At 34.8% G+C, this 17237-nt stretch overlaps 1 long non-coding RNA gene and 1 pseudogene across 4 annotated transcripts in view; both read right to left on the bottom strand.

Moving 5' to 3' along the window:
* Positions 1–17237, bottom strand: part of LOC107520790 — a 147213-nt gene that overhangs the window by 84674 nt on the left and 45302 nt on the right. For all 4 annotated transcript variants that reach the window (XR_004952398.1, XR_004952399.1, XR_001599407.2 and 1 more), the window contains exons 7-8: positions 3375–3409; positions 2543–2581 (exon numbers count right to left, since the gene is read on the bottom strand). This is a non-coding gene — a long non-coding RNA (uncharacterized LOC107520790). The remainder of the gene's footprint in view (positions 1–2542; positions 2582–3374; positions 3410–17237) is intronic.
* On the bottom strand, positions 11436–13982 carry LOC107520788 (annotated as a pseudogene).

Below are 17237 nucleotides of genomic sequence, written 5' to 3'. Positions count from 1 at the left end.
TTGAAGAACCTCCACATTGTTTTCCATAGTAGCCATACCAACCAACAGTGTACAAAGATTCCCTTTTCTCCACATCCTCCCCAACATTGGTTGTTTTTTGATTTATTGATGACAGCCAATCTGACAGGTGAGAGGTAATATCTCATTGTGGTTTAAATTTGCATTTCTCTGATGATTAGTGACCTTGAGTAGCTTTTCATATATCTATTGGCCATCTGTATGTCCTCTGTGAAGAAATATCTATTCGAGTCTTCTGCCCATTTTCAATTGGAGTTATATAAGTTCTTTACGAATTTTGGATATCACCCCCTTGTCAGATGTATCATAGGCAAATATCATATCCCATTCAGTAGGCTGTCATTTTGTATTGTCGATGGTTTCCTTTGCTGTGCAGAAAACTTTTATTTTTTCTTTTGTTTCCCTTGTCTGAGGAAATATATTATAGAAATAATAATAACAGCAATATCAGAGAATTTACTGCCTGTTTTCTTCAAGAATTTTTATGGTTTTGGATCTTATATTCAAGTCTTTAATTCATTTTGAGATTATTCTTATATATGGTATAAGAAGGTGGTCCAGTTTCATTTTTTGCATGACCTGTCCAGTTCTCCCAACACCATTTGTTGAAGAGACCATCTTTGCCCCATTGAATATTCTTGCTTCCTTTATCATAGATTAAATGACTATATATGTGTAGATTTATTTCTGGGCTCTCTATGATGTTCCATTGATATGCGTCTGTTTTTATGTCAGGTAGTGTGATACCTCCAACTTTGTTCTTCTTTCTCCAGATTACTATGGCTATTCAGAATCTTTTTGGTTCTGTATCAATTTTAGAATTACTTGTTTTAGTTCTCTGGAAAATGCCATTGCTCATTTAATAGGGATTGCATTGAATATATAGATTGCTTTGGGTAGTGTGGCCATTTTAATGATGTTGATGCTTCCTAACCATGAGCATGGTATATGCTTCCATTTATTTTTATCTTCTTCAATTTCTTTTTTTAATGACTTAAAATTTTCTGAGAATAGGTCCTTTACCTCCTTGGCTAATTTGATTCTTAGGTTTTTTTCTTTTTTAATGCAATTGCAAATGGGATTGTTTTCTTAATTTCTCTTTCTGACGGTTCATCATTATTGTATAAAATGCAATAGACTTCTGAGTATTAATTTTATACCCTGCTACTTTACTGAATTCATTTATCAGTTCTAACAGTTTGGGGATATAATATTTAGGGTTCTCTACATATAGTATCATGTCATCTGCAAATAATGATAGTTTTACTTCTTCCTTTCGAATCCGGATACGTTTTATTTATTCTTCTTGTCTAATAGGACTTCCAATACTTTGTTGAATAGAAGTAGTGAAAATGAGCATCATTGTCTTGTTCTTGATCTTAAGGAAATTGCTTTTAGCCTTTCCCCATTGAGATAATGCTACCTGTGGGTTTGTCATATACAGCCTCTATTATGTCGAAGTGTGCTCCCTGTATTCCCAAAGGTTTGCTGAGAGTTTTTATTATAAATTGATGCTGAATTTTGTTGAACATTTTTTTTGCATCTATTGATATGATCATATGATTTTTATCTTTCAATTTGTTAATGTGGTGTATCACATTATTTGATTTGTGGATATTAAACCAACCTTGCATTTCCAGGAATAAATCCAATTTGGCCATGATGTGTGATCTCTTAAATGGTTTGCTGAATTCACCTATGAAACCATCCTCTAAGACTTTTGTTTTTTGGAAGTTTTTTGATTACTGGATTCAGTTTCAGTGGTGGTAATTGGTCAGTTCAGATTTTCTGTTTCTTCTTGACTCAGAGATTGTGTTTTTAGGAATGTATCCATTTTATCCAGACTGTCCAATTTGATGGCATATAATTGCTCATAATATTTTCTTATAATCCTTTCTATTTCTGTGGAGTCTGTAGTTACTTTTCCTCATTTCTGATTTTACTTATTTGGGTCCTCTCTCTTTTTTTCTTGATGCGTCTGGTTGAAGGTGTATCAGCTCCGTTTATCTTTAAAAGAACCAGGTTTGGTTTCATTGATTTTTTTTTTGTATTGTTTTTCTAAACTCTATTTCATTTCTTTCCAATCCGATATTTATTATTCCCTTCCTTCAATTCACTTTGGATTTTGTTCGCTCTTCTTTTTCTAGTTCTTTTAAATGGAGGTTAGATTGTTTATTCGAGATTTTTTCTTAATTTTCATTTTTTTCTTAACTTTAATTTTTCTTAACTTTAAGCTTAGATTAGGCTTTGATTATAAAAATAAAGAAAGGGAATTATTACCTTATAAAACTAAAAATCTTAATTTAAAAAATTTTTCATAAGTTCTGCAATTCAAACAACAGTGTAAATAGTTCATATAACAAAGCAAACTTAACAAATTTAAAGTGAAACTAATGAGCCCCTTTAAAAAGTTAAATTTAAAAAAAAAAAATACCAATAAAATAATATAATTTCTTAATGCTTCCATTAATATCTTATGAAAAGAACGTCTAGCTTCACAGTTTCCAAAGTTGTATTTTCCTACCTTACAAGGCAAAGAACACCATGTAGAAGAAAGAGTGACCTGTGTAGGGAGATAATTTGACATATTTATTTATTCCACCAATTCCAAGCACATAAAATAGAACCATGGAGTGTTTTTCTCTAATGATCCAGTTTTTATGTTTAACATAACTTTTACAATCTATTTCATACAACATCTTTATAACATCAAAATTATCTAAGTTCACCTAGCCAATGAAAAATTACTCCCACTCATAATTTAATCAAAATTCCTACCACTAGAACTCTATAGTATATGATACATGTGACAATACTGTTATAGGTTACTATGGATAGTTTTCCACTTCTTTCTGGCATTAAAATATGTACCTATTACTTTTTCTATTTCTCTCAAATGTTGTGTGTTCTCATAAGATCACATACCTTTCCTTAATATTTATGATTGTTTTAATTTTAAATCTAATTCTGAAATTATGTAATTAATGTTTATCTCCTCTACTAGATTACAATTATAATTTAGTACTATTTTATCCTCAGCATCCAGCATAGTGTCTTACTTAGATTAAATGATCAATAAATATGTATTAATCAATTTAATCAATAGATGATATTAATAAAAATGTTTCTTTCATTTTAGAACATCTCTCCTATCTACTATATATGTCGAGCCTCAATAAATAGGTGATTGAATGGGAATAATTCTAGAAGACCCTCCAAGTGTGTCTGTACACTCAGAGTATTTTCAAACTGCAGCTTTGTACCTAAGAAATATGGCATTTTTATCTCTTTTGTATACCAGTTTTGTCTCTTTAATCTAGTTAAAGTAATAAACTAAAAACAGAATTCATCCTTACCAATTTCTACATTCAGTGAAGATTTCGAGGATCTACTGAAAAGGCAAACATGAACAGAAACCAATAATCATGCAACCAACAAATTCACAGCCAAGTCTTCATAATTAATGTGTTCAAATAATAGAGCCAGGACAATTAACTTGTACCTGGCACAAATTACAGCACAAAAGCGAATAAATGAACAAAGTTTTCTCCTTAAAAGGAACTATCTCTTAGTATGCCTACTACAGTATTTGGTACACCCAGACACAATAAATATATGCATTACATGTAAATACACAAACACAAATACACACACTCAGAGTATTTTTCACATGTGGTATTCAGGTAAACAACAAGGTCAAAATGTAAGATTATAAGACTCTAGAGCTGAAAGAAATTTTAAATATAAGAATATACATGACTTGAAATCTGTGCCCTATAGTAAACTTTTCTCTCCTATTACAATGACAATAGATAAAGCAGTTGACCCTTCTGGAGTAGTCACCTTAACTAATAAGAATTTTAATGGGTACCTCTCACATGCAAATTAGTAAACAGAAATAATAATAAATGACTTATATTTTTACTTTTTTTCTTTATGCCCCTTCTCATTCAAAGGAAAGTATTTTAGGTGGTATATCTAACAGCACTTTACAATTTAAAAGAAATTTCCAAATACATTTTCATTTAAGCTACATAATAATCCTGTGAGTTAAGGGAAGTTAAGTGAATTGTCAAAGACATAAAACTAATAAATAGAAAAGCCAGGACTATAACTCAGATGTTCTGACTCTTCATCTTTTCATTGCACCACAAATAGCAATATAAAATTAGAGATACTCGAAATGTATAGCAGCAATACAAAGTATTAAACTAGCAGTATACCTTGGTGACGTTTAGAAATCAGAACAGAATAATTTGAGTCCTTGAAATCATCAAGAAAAAGATATCAATATTTTATTTAAAATATATTTCTATCACCGTACAATGTACCAATTACCAAAATATTCCCTAGAATGGTTCCTGTCTATCAAACTAGAAAAAGAAACCCAGTAGCAGATTTACTCAATTACACAGTTAATACAAACCATTATGTAGTTTGTTTATAGAAGAATAATGAAGGAATACTTTCCTAAATCTCTCACTAATCGAATGCTATCTTTTCAATTAATACATTATTTTATATATATTTTTCGAGAAGTATCTTTACTCTCTTATTTTTCCCCTCCCTAAAATTCTAGAAGTTTTTGTAAAACTTCTAGACTTGAGGTTCTAAAATGAAGTAAATAATTGTTTGATACCTCCTTGCTAACTCCTTAAAGTGTTGTACAGCTGCTAATGTATGTTTGTGCTGGCATTGCAGAGTGTAGCTTTGGGAATATAAAATCTGAATTCAGAGAAATCAGAGCTTAGTTCAAAGAAAAGAACAAACCTCTCCAGCTGATAAGATTTTTACTGAAAAAAAAAATCGCCAAGTAAAAATCACACTGGTGATATCTTCTGTTAGTCCTCTATAATTCTCAAAACTTTTTTTCCATTTATTTGATTATATACTTCCATTTCACATTTTCTCCTATAAATGGCTTAATTTTTGTTAGCTTATTTGTTTATTGTAGGTTTCAGTGTATAATCTCATAGTTACAAAGTATATTGAATTACATATTTAAAACCACAAAAGTCAACTGTTGAATATTCTCAAAGATCTCATCAGAAAGGAAAACAAATTAAAAACTATGAAGTGGATACTTCTCTTACAGATTTAGAATGTTACAAGGCAATAATAATTAGGTAACTTATTTTCAAACATATAAAACTTAAATGTTATAATTAATCAAATTGATATTCCTCTCTTAAGAAGAGATGAATGGAATTAATAAGCAGGTCACCAAGGCTTTTATCCCATATTCTTGGAAAGATCAGTTTAAAACAAAAAAAAATGAAACTCTGTGGAAGATCACATAACTCTTTTTGTAGTTTACAAACCTGAATAAGTTTCAACTTGGGAGTAAAAAAGAGAAACATTTATTCAAAGGACTACTACAATATATTACAGGAATAAAGTGGCCTTTGAACTTTGGGCTCGTGAGAACAAGAGTTTTGCAAAACTGCATTTATGATAAATATTAATAATGTGATATAGACCTGGTAGGAAGTAGACTTAGTGTCTCTAGACCTGAGGCTGCGTGGAAACAGTAGAGAGAGCTGAATAGTTATTTTCCAATGTGTTATTAAACTGACAAATTTACAATTGGTAGTATATTAGAATACTGTAATCCTGACTTCGTATACAGTTTATGTATTCACATAGATGGTTTCATTCAATACTCCCAAGAACTCGTAAGGAGGATAAGATCTCCATTTTATAGATAAGAAACAGAGACTCAAGAAAATGGGGATTTTCAAAAAAAAATACATAATTTCAGAAATGAAATATGAACCCAGATATTTTCATTCCAAAACATTTGTCTTCATCTGTATTTTGGTTCTATTATCTTTAAAATGGAAACCATTATAGCATGCGATACAGTTTTTCATTTACTTCTCAAATATTTAGTATCAATTATATGACAGAAAAGACTAAATGATATGCATGTTGAAGGCACTCTGGACACTGTATAAAAACAGAAACAAAACATCCACACACAGGGGGAAGAAAAAAATGGCATAGATGATATAGGCTTTGTTCATCCCTCTGGCAACCAAATCAAAGTTGTGAGGGAAAAAAAAGGAGCAAGCAGCAAGGAAAAATCACATAGGATCTAGAAGAACAAGCCATACAACTAGGGAGAAAATTTAGAAATCACCCTGCAATGGCAGAAGGTAGGACAGGGTGACGATGTGGGGCTGCCTGGTCTGGAGTGGCAGAATGGGATGGAGGCCATGGCAGCGGGAGACGCCTCTTAAAGGGGCCACATCCACGAGTGGATTTTCGCGGTAGTGGACCGGCTCTTTCTGAGCACCAGTGCCGATTGGACTGTGTGCAGAAGGCACCAGGGACTTACAGGGAGACATTGTCAGAGTGAGGGCAGAGGTGAGACTTGCTCTGTACAGAAGTGCCGGCAGTATCCATTGTCTCGTTAAGCCCTTCCCGCTACAGGTGCACAGACACAGTGCCACCATAGCAGAGACATCATCAAACTAGATAACAGAGGTCACTCAGCCCAGAGGATTCCCTGAACCCCACCTCAGTCCAGAGGATTCTCTGAAACCCCGCCCCCAACTCACAGCCCCACCCAAGCCACATCCAGGTGTATCCTCAGTGAAGCAGGTGCTCCTTGCTGAGCAGTGCCTAGACTCACACTGGAGGCAGCTGACCTCGGTTTCTGGAATGCCCTTTTGAGGTAAATATAAGCACAGCATCTGTGGATTGCTTGCTGAATCTTAACAGGTGGCCCCAGAGGGGCAGAGGCTTCGGCTAAATTTGGTCTGCTGCTGAACCTCTCTCAGGACTGTGCCACTTGATATCTACTTCAAAAAGCCACACTAATAAGACTGGGAGACGTACGAGCTTTGCTTAGTACATAGAAACAGACACAGAAAGGCAGCCAAAATGGGAAGACAAAAAAGCAGAAGCCATATGAGAGAAAAGAACAGAGATTCAGGAATAATGGAGTCAAGAAATCTACCAGATGCAGAGTCCAAAACACCAGTTATAAAGATGTTCAAGTAACGTGTAGATAAATTCAGTGAGAACTTCAACAAAATGATAAAAAACATATAAATGGAAATGGAAATTATAAAAGGAACACGTCTGAAATGAAGAACACATTATCTGAGGTGAGAAGTATATTAAATAGAATAAACACAGCAAATAAAGAAAAGGATCAAATGACATATCTAGAGGACAGGAAAGCCAAGGACACTCAATCAGAAAGGCAAGCATATGGAACACTATTAAGGGTCAAAATATCCATATGATCGGTGTACCTGAAGAAAAACAAGATGTTGAACAGCTGTTTGAAGAAATAATGATGGAAAACTTCCCTAACCTGGTGAAGGAAATAGACATAAAACCCCAGGAAGCTCAGAGAATCCCAAAAACCAGGGATCCAAAGATGCTCACACCAAGACACATCATAATTAAAATGCCAAAGGTTAAATACAAAGAAAGAATATTAAAAGCAGCAAGAGAAAAGCAGACAGTTACCTACAAAGGAACACCCATAAGACTGGCAGCTGATTTCTCAAAACAAACTGCAAGACAGAAGGGCTTGGCACAACGTGATGAAGACCCAGGATCTACAACCAAGAATACTTTATCCAGCAAAGCTATCATTTAGAGCTAAAGGACAGATAAAGAGCTTTCCAGACAAAAATAAGCTAAAGGAATTTATCAGCACCAAGCCAGTATTATAGGAAATGTTGGAGGGACTTCTTTAAGAAATAAAAAATGTATCAAAAAAAAAAAAAAACAGGAATAAAGAATGGTAACAACTACATTCATATCGACAAGAACCTCAAATTGAAAAGAATTAAGTGCTCCAACCAAAAGACAGAATGGCTGAATGGATAGGAAAATGAGACTCCTACATGTTGCCTACAAGAGACTCACTTCAGATTAAAAGACACACAGAGACTAAAAAGAAGGGAATAAAAATGATATTGCTTTGATGGACCTAGAAGGTATTTAAGTCAGACAGAGAAAGATAAACATTATATGATTTCATTCATATGCAGAATCTAAAGGATAAAAAGAACTAATCAAAAACAGACTCACAAATATAGTGGACAATTCATTGATGGACAGAGGGGAGGGAGTTTGGGGGTCTTGGAGAATGGGGTGAAGGGTTAAAAAAGTACAAATTAGTAGCTCATGGTTGGGGAGCACAGCATAGGGAATGCAGTTAGCATTAATACGTTGGCTAGGTGGATGGTCAGGGGAGGGAGGGTGCAATTGAGGGATCATTTTATGAACTATATAGATGTCTAACCAATGTACTGTATACTTGAAACTAATTAAAATAAATAAATTTTTAAAAATCCACACGGAAATGTAGGGTGGTAGCAGTAAAGAAATTGGGCTTAAGGGGATCAATATCAAAGCTGATAATTTAACCCACAGTTAGTATGCTTTTGGGGGCTCCCTATTAAAGTAGATTAAAATAGTCTAGTAAACTATTAAAATTTTAATTTAAAAAAATCACTAGTTAAGTTATCTCCTCAGGGATTAGGAACTAAAGTCAGCACATTAGGAAAATTTTCATATGGTCAAAATCTTTCAGGGTAATGGCACACTGAAGATCGACAATACTTTCTCTCATAGCCTTTCTCTTTTTTCTTTGGTTGAGTAACATATGAATTAGCTGGATTGCATTTCATATTATATTTTATATACATACACATATATGTTTATATATATATATATATACACACACACACACACACACAGATATACATATAAACACATACATAGTCTTTAAACTCTAGAACTATACTTTGCCCAGCACACATAAAGGAGCTAAGGCTGACAGGAACAGATTTACATCTCACATTCACTTCACCACACATTTATTGAGGGGAATATTTTAATTTCTTTCTTTGGCTAAATCTGTATATATGTATTTAAGTAAGGTAAATGTATGGTGTAGATTCACTGCAGAAGTTATTGAAATAGAAAACATGAAGACATTTATCCACACTAATATTCACACATGTGTGGAAATAAAGATATATTCAAAAAACTACCCATACTTTATGATGCTGAGAAGACCTTTAGTTTCTATTCCTACACTGTATATTTTGGTAATAACTTACTTGTTAGTCAATATCAATTACATCCCCATAAAGAACATGAAAGTATATATAAATATATATTAAAATTTCCAAAGGAAAAGCCTCTAAAACAATGCTATTTAGACATACATGGTAAAGCCCCATGTCTGTTGCTATTGCCCAGTAATTCTTAATGTTTGACATAAAGTAAAATATCCAACTTGATTATGAGAAATGTGTGCTCTTTTATAGGAAAGGACTTTACAACAACTGCTACTACATATTTTGTTGAACATAACACTTAAAATACTATTGTATTTTTCAACTACTGTAGTTGAAAATTAGACCAAAATAACATTTAGAAGTCTAAACTAAAATAATTTCTTGAACATTACTCATCTGTGATGACTAAGTACAAACTGACATTTCTCCTAGCCAAGGTTTTAAAAACTCCTCTCTTTTTATAGAAAGACAAATTGAGTATGACTGTATCTAAAGTCTCAATGTTAAGAATCATAGGGTTTTTAAGAGATAAATTCATATTCACTATCATTTATAGTAATATACAGATCTTATTAAACTCCAAGTACAACACATAATTCAAAAACAAAAATGTGGTCTACCTATTAAAGTTGATTAGTTGTTTACTTTGGTATCTTTAAAAGTTGGAAATAGGTTTGTTTTGGCTAGTCTCCACTTTTTTGTTAACAAACTTCCATATTGTCCTATTTCTAAAGGAAGAATGACAAATGCACTCGAAAAAGTTATTAAATCCAGTCTCATCTTCACATATTGAACCACGCCCAATTATCCAAAGGAAAGTTCCTAGACAAGTAGACTAATCATTGAGACTTTAATAAGATCAAACAAAATAATTTTATTGTATTAATATTCTTTTTCATTCAACCAGAAGAACATATACAAGTTCTACTAAATGAAGAATATAAGTTCTACTGAATGAATCCCTTGATCTAAATTATAAAGTATTTAATCTAGGGCCAGACTCTCATCCTATGAACTTCAAGAAATTTTTCAAGATTAACACAGTGCATTCTTAAGTAGATTTGTAACTGATGTGATGGCAACTCAAGTGAATCTAAATAAGTTCTCATTTTCCATCAAAAACAAAGGAAATTGTTTCAATGAGCAAAATGTAGGTGACAGTTATAGCTGAAACATCATAATAATATAGTACTCCCCTTCTGTGGCAAAATGAAGCTTCTACTTATGCCTAGTTCAAAAAAACCTGAATTTTATATTTCTTTGACCAAAATAAGAATTATAATTACAAAAATGGCATTTGGAAAAGTTTCAATACTTCATCAATAAACAAATGAAACAGTAACACAGTTGACCCTTGAACAACATGGGTTTGAACTGTGTGGGTCCACTTACATGTAAATTTTTTTCAGTAAATACCATTAGCCCTCCATAGTCTTAGGTTTCATATCTGTGGAGTCAACCAAATATGGATGGAAAACAGTATTTCTAATCATGCAGAGGGCTGACTGTATGCATGGTTCTATGCTATTTTATATGAGGGTATTGAGCATCCTTGGATTCTGGCATCCAAGGTGGGGTCCCAGAACCAATCCCACATGGATACTGAGTGACAGCTATAGTTTAGTTTTTAGGGAGTCAAAAGTTATACGTGAATTTTCGACTGCACAAAGGTTGATGCCCTTAACCCCGCATTGTTCAAGGGTCAACTACATTAATAAATGTTTTATATTCTGTATCCTCTAAGTACCCATTGAGAGGAACAATTCAATAGTATGAATTTGTAATATTCTATACTTCATTTATTTATGAACTCAAAGTGAAGATATAATTAATTCAATATCTTAAAAAATATAGCCACTAGTAAAAAATGAACAGCATGAATAACAATTCTTGTTTTTGCCTTAGTTCAATTGAGAATATGAGTAATGAATAAGAGGAAAAGTAAATGTATGTATGTGTGTATAGGTATGTGTGTGTGTGTCTCTGTGTGTGTAGTTATTTCTCACATAATGCAAATGACAGTTGATACAGCAGCTATTATTACTGCTGGAAAAATGAAAATAGAATAAAATTTCTTGAAGCAGTCCTATATTAAAAGTTTATAGCTCCCAAAGTTACTAGTAACTATATGAATGCTAAAAAAGAGTCAGATGCTAATACCTATATGCTAGATGAAAGATAAAAGCTCTGAGAAGCTTATAATTGATTAGTACCTACCACTAACTCAGCAACAGATTATAGAAATAGTGAAAAATTTGGCAATTATCTCAATTGACGAAGAGATAGTACCAAAAAAAAATTAAATATCCTCCTTTTTTGCCTTAATCATTTATTTACTTCAAAGTACCTATAATTCTCTTTTTCTGGGAGCCAAGGCCAAAATGACCATATATGAATTATTAAATCACACAATGCCTCATTTTTCATAATAGGAATTAATTCATGGTATGGAGATGTAATAGATCCACATGTCCTAGCTTCTGATTTATAACTGCTATTATATATACTAAAACTCTAACCTCACATTTATTCACGTGTATCTGTTAATATAAATAATAGGTGGTTATATTGTAGAAAAGGGGAAAAGTTATTTTCTTTAAATAACTTTCTTTAAATAACTTTAAATAACAACTTTCATACTTAGCAAAGGCAGTAGGTAACCTCTAATAAGCTTTATAGCTTACCAAGTTATTTCATATAAATTGACTCATTGTATTATTACATAAGTGTTATATCCATTTTACTGATTAAAAACTTTGGCTCAAAAATGCTAAATGAGTTGCCCAAAAATAAACCACAGACGTCATAAATTACAGACTGGAATTCAGATTCCAATATCTGTATTTTTTTTTTTTTTTTTTTTTTTGCATTTAAGACGAGGAATATTTTATTCAAACCTAACAGAGAAATGGACAGTTTGGGTCTATATCAAAGGATCATGTTTTAAAGCACAGACTAGTAGTTATATATGACAGTATACACTGCTACATACAAATTAACTGATTAGATCACAACTTTTCAATATTTAAAACAGAATAAGCTTCCCTGTAAAAGCAGCACCTTTGTGACTCTAACTTTAGTATTCCTCTCCTTTTTCCCTCACCCTCTCCTTCAACAGAATCTACACTAACCCCCTCATAATTCTTGTCAAGGGCAACCATGTCCTCACGGGTTTCAGAAAACTCCCCTTCCTCTATGCCCTCACCCGCATACCAGTGAACAAAGGCACATTTGGCATACATCAGGTCGAACTTGTAGTACAGGTGAGCCCAGGCCTTGGCAATAGCTGTGGTGTTGCTCAGCATGCACCAAGCTCATTGTACTTTGGCTTGGTCTCCACCAAGTACTACAGTGGGAGGCTAGTAATTAATGGCAACTTTGAAGCCAGTGGGGCACCATTCCATAAACTTGATAGTACACTCGGTCTTGATGGTGGCAATGGCAGCACTGACATTTTTGGGAATCATGTAACCCATGGTACGACAGACAGCAAGCCATGTATTTACAGTGGTGAGGGTCACATTTCACCATCTGTGATACATGCTCAAAGCATGCATTGGTGATCTCTGCTACAGAAAGCTATTCATGGTAGTCTTTCTCAGCAGAAATGACAGGGTCATATGTGGCCAGAGGTTAGTGGATGCAGGGACAGGGCACCAGGCTGGTCTGGAATTCTGTCATGTCAACATTCTGGCACCATCGAATCTCAGGGAAACAGTGATGGAGGATACAATGTGACCTATCAATCTATTCAAGTTAGTATTGGTTGGTGCTCAATATAAATGTTTCTATGACAGATATCATAGATGGCCTCATTTTCAACCATGAAGGCACAGAGTGCTCTAAGGTAGTGGGGGTGGTGAGACTGGATTAGTAGGGCTCAACTACAGCTGTGGAAATCTGAGGGGCTGAGTGAGAACTCCAGCATGGACTTCTTGTCATAATCAACAGAGAGATATTCCATTAGCAGGAAGGTTAACCCAGAACCAGTTCTCCCACCAAAGCTATAGAAAACCAAGAAGCCCTGAAGACCTGTACACTGGTGAGCTAGGTTCCAAATTTGGTCCAAGACAAGGTCAATCAATGATCTCCTTGCCAATGGAGAAGTACCCACAAGCAAAGTTATTGGCAGCATCTTCCTTGCCTGTGGTAAGCTGCTCAGGGTAGAATTGCTGACAGTAGGTGCCAGCACAAACTTCATGAATGACTGTGGGTTCCAGGTCTACAAACACTGCCCTGGGCACATGCTTGTCAGTGTCTGTCTCACTGAAGAGAGTATTGAAGGAGTCATCACCCCTAACCACCAATGGTCTTATCACATGCCATCTGGCAATCAGTCTGGATGCCATGCTGTAGGCAGCAGAGCTCCTAGTAGGCATTTCCAGTCTAAACACCAGCGCGGCCAACATGGATGGAGATGCACTTACACATGGTTGCTGCTTTATGGCTACCAAGCAGATAGCTGAGAGAAAGAGAAGAGATTGCTGCTTCTTATAGCGTGACTCTTAGGCAGTCAATGTAAGAGAACTTGCCTATCTGTACTTTATTCTAACAGTGTTATCAATTATAGTCATTATGTTTTAAATTATCTTAGATATTATACATCTTTTGGCTAAATGTTTTTACCGTTACCTACCTCTCCCTATTTCCCCCCACCTCTTAGCTTCTAGTAACCACTTTTCTACTCTGTTTCTATTAGCTTGAAGTTTGTCTGCTTATTATTTCACAGATAAGTGATACTATAAAGTATCTGTCTTTCTCTGTCAGGCTCATTTCATTGAGCAAAGAGTCCTCAAGATCCATGTTGTCTTCAATGGCAGGATTTCCTTCTTTCTTGTGGCTGAATAATACTTCGTTGTGTGTATATAGATATAGGGACAGATGTTAGATAGATATAAGTATTGATATAGATGATATAAATGATAAGATATAGAGATATAAATAGAGATAGACATCCTGTTGTCTTCTTTATCCATTCATCTACTGATGGACATGAAAATAAAACAAAACAAAACAAAACAAAAACGGAAAACAAAAACAAAAACCACTGAGTGTGTTACAGAAGAACTATTGACCTGGCCAGAACTGCAAGCAGTCTGGGATACCTATTGTGTATCATGTATATGATGTCCAGAACCCATACTTTAAAATTTATATCAAAACTTGCTTCTGAAGGGTAAGAAAAAATGGCGTAGATGATAGAGGCTTTGTTCATCCCTCTTGAGGCCACATCAAAGTTGTGACAGAAACACAGAGCAAATAATAAGCAAAGTCAACTGGGATTTAGATGAACGGAAACACAACTAGAGAGAGAAATAAAAAATCCCTGCAATGGTAGAAGGTAGGGAGAGGCAAAGACATGAGGCTGCCCAGTACCGAGTGGCTGAGTGGGACAGAGACAGCAGCAGCTAGAAGCTACAGATGCCACTTAGAGGGGCCGTGTCCACAAGTGGGCTTTGGTGGTAACGAGCATGCTTGCTCTGAGTACCAGCGCCTGGTCCGCTACACGGGGGGCAGCAGGAATTTACAGGGGGACACCTACTTGTCAGAGTGAGGGCAAGAGGCAAGGCTTGCTCCCAGGCAGAAGTGCTGGCAGTATCCATTGTTCCTCTGTTGAGCCCTGCCCACTCCCAGTGTTCAGACTCTGCACCCTGATAGCTGAGACATTTAACAGGATAATAGAAGTCACTCTGCTTAGAAGATGCTCTGAAATTCCACCTCCCCCAACTCATGGCCCCACCTAAGCTACATCTAGTTTGTCCTCTGCAAATCTCGTACTCCTTCCTGAGCAGAGCCAAGACTCACACTGATGGCAGCTGACCTCAGTTTCTGGCATGGTCTCTTGAGGCAACTATAAGCACAGCATCTGTGGATTGCTTGCTGAATCTTAACAGGTGGCCCCGGAGGGGCAGAGGCTTGGGGTAAATTTGGCCTGCTTCCGAACTCCTCTCAGGACTATACAAAGCCACACTAATTAGACTGGGAGACTTAGGAGATTTGCTTAGTACATAGAAACAGACACAGAAAGGCAGCCAAAATGGGAATACAAAGAATCAGAAGCCATATGAGAGAACAGAACAGAGATCCAGGAATAATGGAGTCAAGAAATCTACCAGATACAGAGTTCAAAACACTGGTTATAAAGATACTCAAGAACTTAGGGGAAGTGTAAATGAATTCAGTGAGAACTTTAACAAAGAGATTAAAAAAAAAAAAACATAAAAATGGAAATGGAAATTATATAAGGAACCAGTCAGAAATAAAGAACACATTATCTGAGATGAAGAGTATATTAGAGTGAATAAACAGAGTGGATAAAGAAGAGGATTGAATCACCGATATGGAGTATGAGGAAGCCAAGAACACTCGATCAGAATGGCAAGAAAAAAGAAGCCAAGACTATAAAAATTTAAGGAGCCTACGAGACACAATTAAATGTAAAAATATCCATATCATAGGGGTACCTGAAAGAAAACAAGAAATTGAAGAGCTATTTGAAGAAATAATGATAGAAAAATTCCCTAACCTGGTGAAGGAAATAGACATACAACCCCAGGAAATTCAGAGGGTCCCAAAACAGATGAACCCAGAGGTGCATACCAAGACACATCATAATTAAAATGACAAAGGTTAAATACAAAGAGAGAATCTTAAAAGCAGCAAGAGAAAAGCAGTTATTTACCTACAAGGGACCACCCATAAGACTGGCAGCTGATTTCTCAAAAGAAACTATGCAGGAGAGAAGGACTTGGCACAAAAAGTTCAACATGATAAAAACTCAGGATCTAAAACCAAGAATATTTTATCCAGCAAAGCTACCATTTAGAATTGAAGGACAGATAAGAGCTTCCCAGACAAAAATAAGCTAAAGGAATTTATCAACACCAAGCCAGTGTTATAGAAAATGTTGGAGGGACTTCTTTAAGAAGAAAAAACATGTATCAAAAACAGGAATAAAGAATGGTAATAACTACATTCCTATCTACAAGTACCTCAAATGGAAAAGAATTAAGTGCTCCAACCAAAAGATAGAGTAGATGAATGAATAAGAAAATAAGGCCTCTCCATATGTTGCCTATAAGAAACTCACTTCAGATTAAAAGATACACACAGACTAAAGGGAAGAGGATGGGAAAAGATACTGCCTTGATGGACCTAGAGGGTATTGTGCTGAATGAAATAAGTCAGATAGAGAAAGACAAATACCACATGATTTCATATACATGTGGAATCTAAAGAACAAAATAAACAACAACAATGGAAATAAATTCACAGATAGAGAATATTTGAAGGCTATTAGATGAGGGGAGTGGGAGAATGACAAAAAAAGGGCAAAGGGATTAAATATAAATGGACAGTTACAAAATAGACATGGAGATATAATATGTAGCATAAGGAATATAGTTAATAATATTGTAATAAATATGTTGGGGGAAAGATGGATACTAGATCTAGTGGGGTGATCACTCTGCGAATTATATAGATCTCTAATCACTATGCTATACAACTGAAACCAATATATTATTGTATGCCATAAAAACTCATTAAATTGTACAATGTAAATATGAGCAACTAATTGTCCATTACATTTCAATAAAGCTGGAAAAAAAAATTTGTTTCTGAGTTCCAGTCCAACATGGCAACATAGGAGCCTCCTGAATTCATCTCCTCCCACAGGCACACTGAATCTATGGCTATCCACACAGCAATTACTCTGAGAGAAATTCAGAAATAAACTGAGCAAAACTTAAAAATTGAGAGAACAAGAAAATACTCATATCAGAACATATTAAACACTCCTGGCACACCTTCGACTTCTAGGAGCCACTAAGAACAAAGAAGCCAGATTGAACAACCAACAGCTCAGTCCAGGCTGAACAACAAAGTTCATCTCCTACATGAAACCACTCTTTCAAGACTAGGATAGGTGGCTGTTTTATCTAATGCACAGAAACCAACACAGAGAATCAAGTAATTGAAGAAATAAGAATGTTTAAAAAAGAGGAATAAAAACTCCAGAAAAAAAAAATGTTGATGAAACAGAGAGAAGTAATTTACTTAATAGAGTTAAAAATAATGGTCATAAAGATGCTCTCCAGCATAAAGAGAACGATGCATGAGCAAAGTGAGAAATTCGACAAATAAAAAATGTAAGTAAGTACCAAA

The sequence above is a fragment of the Rousettus aegyptiacus genome, unplaced genomic scaffold (genome assembly GCF_014176215.1).
Source record: "Rousettus aegyptiacus isolate mRouAeg1 unplaced genomic scaffold, mRouAeg1.p scaffold_m13_p_8, whole genome shotgun sequence".
Lineage (NCBI taxonomy): Eukaryota > Metazoa > Chordata > Mammalia > Chiroptera > Pteropodidae > Rousettus > Rousettus aegyptiacus.
Note: the sequence above shows the minus strand (reverse complement) of the source record. Positions and strands in the feature narration are given on the sequence as shown.